The sequence below is a fragment of the Triticum urartu genome, chromosome 1A (assembly GCF_056163025.1).
Source record: "Triticum urartu cultivar PI428250 chromosome 1A, HENAU_Tu73, whole genome shotgun sequence".
NCBI lineage: Eukaryota > Viridiplantae > Streptophyta > Magnoliopsida > Poales > Poaceae > Triticum > Triticum urartu.
The window spans coordinates 81,079,843-81,090,030 of NC_141873.1; the positions used below are offsets into that span (position 1 = coordinate 81,079,843).

At 43.2% G+C, this 10,188-nt stretch overlaps 1 pseudogene; it reads right to left on the minus strand.

Moving 5' to 3' along the window:
• Nucleotides 1–8,965: 8,965 nt before the first annotated feature.
• On the minus strand, nt 8,966–9,686 carry LOC147990132 (salt tolerance receptor-like cytoplasmic kinase 1; annotated as a pseudogene).
• Between the last annotated feature and the right edge of the window lie 502 nt (nt 9,687–10,188).

A 10,188-nucleotide genomic window follows, 5' to 3' on the forward strand; every position in this document is an offset into this window, starting at 1 on the left:
CGTGGATGCATTTCTAGTCATAGTAAACAGTCCTTGCTGGCACGACGTTGTTCTGGTCAGGTCAGATCCTCTGCCTTTCCTTTGCCTGCTTTGCTGGTCCGACAGAATTGACCGTCGTGATAGTGTGTGCATGTTGTTCTTTAGTCGGTTTGTTCCGGTGTTGCCTGGAAACAGGAAGATCTCATGTGTTAATAATCATCCCCTGTCTATGATCTGTCCATGCGCGTCAAGATCCCGAAATAGCGATCCCGCAAAAAAACAAAAAAAAAGATACCGAAATAGCGGAGCCGGTGCGTGGAATCGTTGAGTGGCGTCCTCTATCTAACTCGCTTAGGCCGCCATTTGAACATGCTTAATTAATGGTAACTCGTCCAGGTAGATAGCAACATCATTTCTTCGATTAGTACCATGAGAAGAGAACAACGCCATTCCATTTTCAATGATTGTGTTTGTGACCTTCGTCGTGATCAGGGCAAGGAGTTGACTTGGTCTGAAAAGACAAAATGAAGACCGTAGGTATTTTTCTTTCTTCTTGAAGGAATGATGCATTACAGTACAATAGAGAGAACGAAAAACCCTCGTAAACCTGAAATTGTACAAAATCGACAAGCTAAGATCATCTTCGATAAGTCCCCTTTCCGTATAAAAAACTGGTTTGGAAAGAGTTGGACCAAAAAAACATGCTCTAACAAGTCATGTTAATGCGGAAAAACAAATTAGAAGACCCCATATAATCAACCCAACTTCCTCTTCATCTAGTGAAAGACAACTCTTCCCGTAACTCAGCACCGACGTCCAACGTCGTTGCCCGCCACGTCACTGCCAAAATTAGTTATAGAGGGAGTTTTTAAGGGGACATGTTGGACATGCTCACCTGCAAGCCTCTTCTAAATTATTTGAACACCCCGTAAAACCACTGCTGGAGTTGCTCTAACAGATATTGTCATGAACGGGATTCCCTATTTGGCATGTTAAATTGCCACCCAATCATACACCCATCAGCTTCGCCACATTTTATGCATGGGGCAAGTGCGCTTCATTTTGCCCTTTTTTGTTACTTTTTTTGGTTTACGATTTTAGGTGGTTCGGCCTCATTCGAGTTTTTTCCCTGCGGTTTACTTTTTCCTACATTTCATAATAATTTCCTACTGGTTTCTGTTTCCTTTTACATTTACATTTTCCTTTTTCTTTTTTTGTTCTATGGTTTTCCTTTTACAATTCACAAACTTTTTCAAAAAGTAGTGACCATTTTTTAAAATTTTGAGAGCATTTCAAAAATATATGATAATTTTTAAGTTTGAGAATATTTTGAAAATTCATGATTTTTAATATCATGAACAGTTAAAAATTCTTCAACATCGAAATATACATGCATATTATTTAAATTCCAAGAATATTTTCAAATTCATAATTTTTTAAGTTGATGAAATTTTTATAAAACTAAAAATTAGTGCACATTTTTATATTCATGAACATGTTAAAATTTATGGTTTTCTTGAAAATTCTCAAATATTTTTTAAAATTCGTTAACATTTATTAATTTTGTGAAGATTATTACATATTTATATAAAATTCTTTGAAAGGGAAAAAATAATGAAAATTAAACAACCTAAACCAAAAGCCAAAAGTAATCAAACAAAACAAAAATAAAAAAAACATATGAACAAATAAGGCATGGTTGCCAAGAGGCAGTGGAGCGGAGTCCCTTGGGGCCCTCGTTGCCACCTGGCTGCATGGGCCCACATGTCTCTCCCTAGGCAGGTCATGTTGTTCCGGAAGCTTATGGAGTTGAAACTTCTGGAATTTTCCCTGACTTTCTTGGCTCCGGAAAATTGATTTTCTTGAAAAGTCCAAAGTCAACAACTTGCAATGTACTGAATTAATAGGTTAGTACAAAAAAACTAGTGTCAGAACTTTATAAAAATTATATAATTGTAGCGTGATACAACCAAAATTTATATCTATATCTATATTTATACCTCTATTCTATATCTATATCTATATCTATACATAATATTAAAAGATGGAAACTTTTATAGTTCTCCATAAGTCATACGTTTATATTCGTTAATTTTATGTTAATCATAAACACCAATGGTTGATATTTAAAAATAGTTCTACATAACAGTTCGGACCAACACTACTAGGAAAAGGGCTATAGATGGAATTGACACTAATGGCGCACCAGACATGTGGTGCGCCATTACTATATACTAATGGCGTACCATGTGTTCGTGCGCCATTAGTGTCCAAATACTAATGGTGCACCACATCCACGGTGCGTCATTAGTAAGAAAACTTTTTTTAAATTTTTTTAAAACTACTAATGACGCACCGTGGGAGTGGTGCGACATTACTAGTTGAACTAGTAATGTCGCACCACTCCCACGGTGTGCCATTAGTGAATTTTTTTTTAATTTTTTTCAAAACTACTAATGGCGCACCGTTGGAGTGGTGCGCCATTACTAGTTGAACTAGTACTCCCACGGTGCGGCATTAGTAACTTGGCCACCACTTCCATTGAATGCACCCTCCCCCCTCCCATGGACCGCCTTTTCAGTTTTTTAAAAAATAAACAAAAATGATGAAAATGTCAAAAAAATAAAAGAAAAGAAGTTTCTCATGTGATATGTGGTCTAGTTGTTGTAAAAATTTACAAATATGAATTTTGACTTTATTTGCGAAATCTCTTGAGAATTTGTAAAATGGGCATAATTTTTGCGTACGAACTCGGATGAAAAAGTTTTTTATATGAAAAATCATCTACTCGAAAAGTTACATCCGAATTCAAGCAGAAGCTTCTGTCGTACCCTTTACATGAGGATTCTTCCGCAGAAGAACAACTCATATTCGCCTTGTCACAGGGCGCCGAGCACAACCTGATGACCTATGAGGCGTACGATATCAACGGCTACACATTCTACACCGATGATAAAGACATGAAGAGCGATGGTTATTAGAACTCCAGGGTAACGATGGAATCCTACACCGGTAACGACAAGGACAGATACTACGGAAGGATCGAGGAGATCTGGGAGCTGAGCTACGCTGGAGAGAAAGTCCCGATGTTCCGTGTCAGATGGGCCAAGAGCGTCCTAAAAGAAGACCGGTATTTCACCACCATGGTTATACCCGAAGCCAAATCCAAGACCGCGGGCGCAAACGTCACCGCAAAAAATGAGCCATGGGTACTGGCTTCTCAAGTGGACCAATGCTTCTTCATTACCGACCCGTCAAAGCCCAGTCGTGCTGTCGTGAGGAGAGGCAAAAGGAAGATCATCGGAATGGATGGAGTAGCCAATGAGTAAGACTTCGACAAGTACGGCGACCCGAAGATCAAACATGACGACGACGATGAAGTAGCAACATACACCACAAGAAGAAGCAGGACCATCCTACCTAAAGGACGTCCGTTCCACAGAAGAACTCCATTTGCGAAAAAGAAGGGCAAGAAGATTATGAACATATAACTAGCTAAGATCGACTGTATTTAAATTGTAGTCTTCATTTCTTGGTTGTATTTCATGGGCACTTTTTAATTTCATGAATATTTTTAAATTTCATGGGCACTTTTTGAATTCATGAATATTTTTTCAAATTTGATAATATTTTTTCATATTCAATATGATAAAATATTGAATATTCATGAGGACACTCGATCTCGATCCCCCTCCATCTCGATCTCGATCCCACCCGCACCCTCCCCCGCTAGCTCCACCGCCGCCGACGACCCACCGCACCCTTCCCCGCTCCACCACCGTCGCCGACGACCCCCCGCACCCTCCCCCGCTCCACCACCGCTGACGAGCACCCCCCGCACCCTCCCCCGCTCCACCACCGCCGACGAGCACCCCCCGCACCCTCCCCCGCTCCCCGGTGAGCTCCGCCTCCTCTCCCCTCTTCATTTTTTAAAAAATAATAAAAAAGTGTAGACTACAATTGTTGTTAAACAATAATTATTACTGTTTTTATAAAAAAATATTACTGTTTCATATTCATTTTCTAAAAAATTATTACATGCAAAAAAAATTACTTATGGCGCACCTCTGGCTGGTGCGCCATTGCTATATATATAAAAAAAGATTACTAATGGCGCACCTCTGCCTGGTGCGCCATTGCTATGTAAAAAAAAGATTACTAATGGCGCACCTTTGCCTGGTGCGCCATTGCTATGTAAAAAAAAGATTATTAATGGCGCACCGACCGCGGGTGCGCCATTAGTAAGATTCCCCCCTAGCTAATTCCCTCCCTCTCGCCAGATCCCCTTCTTCCCTCTCCCTCGCCCCCCTAGCTAATTCCCCCCGCTGCACCGACCCACGCCGCCGCCACCCCCGCGCCTCCGTCTCCGTCGCCGCCCCCACGCCGCCGCCGCCCCCGCGCCTCCGTCTCTGTCGCCGCCCCCATGCCGCCGCCGCCCCCGCGCCTCCGTCTCCGTCGCCGCCCCCACGCCGCCGCCGCCCCCGCGCCTCCGTCTCCGTCGCCGCCCCCGCGCCTCCTCGGACGCCCTCGGACGCCCGCCGATTTCCTCCGCGTCGGCCACCATCGCCACTGCTCGACGCTGAATTCGCGCCGCCTCGACTAGCTCCGGCTACCCCGAGTCGCCCTCGACCTCCCCAGTGAGCACCCGAGCCGCTTCCCCCTCTTTCCCCTCTTGATTTCCTTCTGATGTGTTCTAGGGTTAGGGGTTGGAGAATTTTGGACAAGAAAAGGGGTTGGAGAATTAAGTAGCTAGGGTTGGGGAATTAAGTAGCTAAGGAGATTATGTTTAGAGCATCAATGATGGGTGTTGATATACCTCTGGATAATTTTGATTTTATTCATGTTCTCAAGGAATTGGAATTATCCAGGGAACAAATTAGTAAGAAAACCGAACACTGTTTAGATATTCATGACTCGAATGGAAATGTCGCTTCCCTATGTCTAAGTTGGCATGATACTGTAGTGGAAGAGGAGGAGAAATTTACTGTTGTTTCTAGAAGAGAGAAAAAGTCTCCTGCTAAGAGAAATGTCACTATTTCTTCTCTTACCTCCTCTTCTATACCTTGTACTAGAGGTCAGCAAAAGAATATCAGTTCTACTTTGCCCCCTAGTAGATCTGGATACTATTTCTGTTAGGAGATGGTGTTATATTAAGATGCATATATTGTTATGTTACGCAAATTGTATCATCTTGCCACTTAAGTCAGCCTTCCCTTTAAGCAGAAAATTCAGTTAGGAGCTACTGTCAAAAACTTGAGCTACTGTCAAAAACTTGAGCTACTGTCAAAAAAATTCAGTTAGGTACAGTTAGGAGCTACTGTCAAAAACTTGAGCTACTGTCAAAAAAATCAGTTAGGTACAGTTAGCATCATGTAAGAAAATGGCCATAATGTGCCCTGATAATGATGTATTTTGTCATAAAAATATATAGTGGACTACCATGATAATGACATGCTGCTAGTAGTTACTTCCACCATGAGTTTCATTAACAGCAAGTCAGTTTTGTTTATAGTTGAAAGTAAGTGTGTGGTTTGAAAATCAAACAGAAATGTTTTCTTAACTCAGAAGCCTGTTACTGCACCTGTACTGCACATTACAAAGTCTCCTAGTACTTAACCCACCCAAGCTATGAGGCAAAAATTTCAGTTAACTGTTATGGACAATTGTCAATTTTCTGTAATGATGATGGAACATTATAAAGCATTGTACTCCAGTGTATATGAAGGATACAAAAAATTTAGCAACTTCTCTGATTTTATAAAGTTGTTCTTATATGGGTGAAACTTCACTTGTTTTTAGGCTAGTGCAGGGTGTTGCTTTATTCTGTCATCATTTGCAACTATGTCACAAATAAATTGTTCCTTCTTCTGTATTTGAAGTAATGACTGTTCATAAGCTGAGGCATGGATTAAGTTGTTTCTTTGCTGTACCATTATATCTGGATGATTTTTTGTTTGGTGACCTATTATATCTAGAATGGAAGCTCACATAAGTCGAGCTGATTTTTTTCCATATGAAAGCAGAGGACCATATGGTCTGTGGCTGGATTTTGTCTCCGACCATTGTGTCGTGATGAATTTGCAGGTACCCCGAGAGGCCCTTGAGTCTGCCGGAATGTCGATTAACTTCCGTTCCGGCAAATTCGGGTACTCCATATGTCCTATTTTCAGCAAAGGTCATGCTGAAATTTTCCGTGAATTTTAGCATGACTTTGCTAAAAATAGGACATATGGGGTACTTGCGACTAATGCATGGGCCGGGGTATCGTAGTACTTTGTTAAGTAGGATCAACTGCCCCGCCATTCTTGCTGCATTAAACCATAGGTGGCAATAGAGCCAAGTGATTAGGCCCAACTTAGAATTCTCCTTAGCATCGATAAACCCTAGATGATAAACCCAACATAGGTGGCAATAGAGCCAAGTGATTAGTGCCAAGTGATTAGGCCCAACCTAGGGTGCCTCGGCATCGATAAACCCTAAATGATGAAAACTTAACTTGGCTTCTATAGGGTGCCTCGGTGTCGATGAGAACCTAAATGATGTACGCTTAGGCTTTTAGGGTGCCTCGGCGTTGACAAAACCTAAATGATGAAAGCTTAGGCTTTTAGGGTGCCTCGACGTCAACAAACCCTAAATGATAAAACCTTGGCTTTTAGGGTGCCTCGGTGTCGATAAGAACCTAAATGATGAAATCTTAGGCTTTTAGGGTGCCTCAGCGTCGACAAACCCTAAATGATAAAAGCTTAGCTTTTAGGATGCCTCGATGTCGACAAACCCTAAATGATGTAGTTTTGAATTATAAACGTAGGATATGTCGTCATCATCATCGGACGATGAAAGTCTCCCGGCGGAGTGCGACTGGTGCCACGACGATCGAGGTCTATGCGACATGCCTCACCTAGACGATGATCGGCGCTTCAGCATTAAGCTCGAGGAGACCTTCGAAGTTGAAACGATACACAACGACGACAAGTGTTATTTTCATAATTAAGCATGACTTCAACTATTTCAACGTGTAATTTTCATCTTTTACAATTCGAGTATAGCTTATCCCATGCCATGCAAGACGCTATGTCTTGGAGAGGATGGATTTTGAAGACCATGAAATTTCTGAAACAAAGAAAATTCACCTAAGGACTCATCACGATGTGGACTTTGAAGTAAATCTATATAATTCTGAGAGCGTAACCCATTTTGGTTGCAAAAATTGGGAAGCATTTTGCAAGATGTATGGTTTTGATGAGGGTATGCTTATCACCATGGATCTTGGTAATCCTGACATCAACCAAGACAATATGGACATTTGGGTCCTTGTTGATACGCCTCCAGTTCTACCGCTATGTGAGTTTCTCAAACATAGTTATTAGCTAATTTATATTGTTTATTTCAAAATAGTTGACAGCTTATTTCCATTGACAGCTTATTTTTATTGTTCAAAGAATGTGCGGGAGATGGTAGACAAAACCTACTACACCGATGGCTCCGAATTAACAACTCACAAGGAGAAAAATAATCTGGTCGGATTTTGTACTGACATTGAGAATTACATTATCCACAATCAAACTCCTCAACATTATGGTAAATACGTGCCACTAGTGCATGTGTTCAACTACGGTAACTACCATGGAGATACCCTGGTAAGATTTTTACTATTACGACATCCGTGCATCTTTTGCATACTTCTAAAACTAGTACATCATTGCTAACTATGAAGTTATTACTATGTTTTTCAACAGATAATCCCAGAGAATTGTGTGCCTCATATGATGTATCAGAAAGGTAGTCTTAATGTTTTGAACATACAGCCAAGTCGTCCTACGAATCTCAACTGTCCATACGAGATTTCTGAAAGAAGTGGAGACATGAAAATCAAAGGATGGAAAAAATGTATGGACAGTCGTAAAGAGCTTCTTGGAAGCAAAAGGAAGCGAAGCGCAAGAATTGGAGACAGGATGTTCTCCATTCTCCATAATGGAGAGTCAGGGTCTATATTGTTTTATGCTATTTTATCTTAAATAGAGTATTTAGGTCCTGCCTAATACTGATGATCATGTGCTAAGAACAATTAAGTAGGGTTGGTTCGATGACTATCAAGATGATGATCGTATGAATTGTTATGAATAACGAGTAGAAGTTGTATGATGATGATTAGTAGGACTTGTTAGGATTAGTATTACTTCCGACAAACTCGATACTTGCGGTCTCGAGACTTGTAATGTTTTATCTTTGTTCGGTCTTTTGAATTCGGAGACTAATATGATGAATTGTATTCGGAGACTAATCTTATATTGTATTCGATGAATCTGCTATTGCTGTGTGCTACTGTCTATATTCTGTCAAATAATATATTTTGTAACCTATGCAAAAATCAGAAAAGTAAAAAACCCTAATATTCATACTAATGGCGCATCACTATAGAGTGCGCCATTAGTATGCCAAGTATACTAATGGTGCATCCATCCGCAGTGCGCCATTAGTGTGCCAAAGCACATGGTTAAATATGGCCCTGGGAGGCATACTAATGGCGCATGGTGTTATATACTAATGGCGCACTGGGTGGTGCGCCATTAGTATACCAGATACTAATGGCGCACCAGTGGTGCGCCATTAGTAATAAATACTAGTGGCGTGATACTAATGGCGCATCAGTGATGCACCATTAGTAGGCAAAACTGGTGCGCCATTAGTAGGCCTTTTCCTAGTAGTGCAAAATAGGGACCAATCTATTTCCTACGCTAAAGTTTCCTACATGATGGGGTGGCTTGCACGCACGTACGATAACCCTCCTTGGGCCATATAGTTGTGCGTTAATGGGCTCTTATGGGATGCGAGCCACGCTTGCGCTTTTATTTATACATTAGTTTTTCTCAAAAAAAAATCTATGAGAAGTTGATCCCAACACGTCCGTCCGTTGGAGTTAGTATGCAAACTATCACGCCCGAGTTCTTCCCCAGTTCTTAAATACCTCTCCTAGATCAAAACAATATCATGTTAATCGGCCCCGGACGGAAGGCGATCTGGACGCAATGGCACTAAATTGGGTCGTCTGGTATGCAGTGGGCGCCGACGACATCATATCGCCATGGTCCGTCCCTGCGATGGATCTCGCCGTCTTCTCCGCGAAGGCCGCCCGCACCTATACCATCATCGGCCAGAGCCCCAGCTGCGCCCTGAAGCGATTGACGTTGATCCGTGCGATGTCGCCCGCCTCCACGGCATCGTGGTCATCGCCTAGCCTGCAATCCATGAGCCCCGCCAATCAAGCCGCCGTCACGAGTGGCAGCACCTTCTCGCTAGGTACTGGCTGTCCAGGCATGGCACTCTGGCAGTTAGCGAGACAATGACGGCCTCAAGCAGCAGCACGCCGAAGCCATACACATCAGACTTCTAATCTTGGACACGATGCCCATGTAGAGGAAAAAGGTATCCACGTACCCCAGCGAGCCCATTGCCGGCGCGCCACAGGTGGGCATGACGACGACCAAGAAGGTGCCCTCCCAGGCCAACCCCAAGCCACAGAGCTGCACGCGGTCGTCGCTATCAACGAGCACGTTGGAGGGGTGCTCCAGCACAACGGCTACGTCATGGAGGATGCGCATGCGGTGGCAATAGGTGAGCAGCAGCGTGGTGGAGTGGATCCGGTTGGCCAGGGTGCCTCCGGGCATGTACTCCAGCGCCAGCGCACCACGGCGCACAACACCAACACACCATGGCGCACATTGTTGTCCCGTTTTAATACCATGTCATCCTCGCCCCGTCCCCTGCACCACGCAGGCGCCATCTGCGTTTTTCTCGTGTCACCCAGCTGTGCCACTCATTGGCGACGACTGCAGCCAGAGAAGCCCCGCTTTCTTACCCTCGATCGGCAATAGGGGTTAGAGGAGCAACCGCCTGCTATAGCATCCTGGTTCAATTCCTCGCGCACGAAAGGAGAGCTTAAGGCGGCAGAGCTCTGGTGTGTGCTGTTGTCGGACCTCCCGACTACCATGCGTGGCAGAGGATCCAGGCATTGGCCTCCCAATCAGGCGTGGTTTTTTATAGGCTACTGGCTCGTGGGGAGATTTCTTTCTATGACGGATGGACCCCAAATGGGGTAAACGATGGACGTATCCCCAACTGTTATCTCATGCCATGTGGCCTGATGGATGGGCCCCGCTATCAGTTTTTTGTCAAAATGTCGACAAGTTTCCTTTTTAGGGCTTTCAGCAA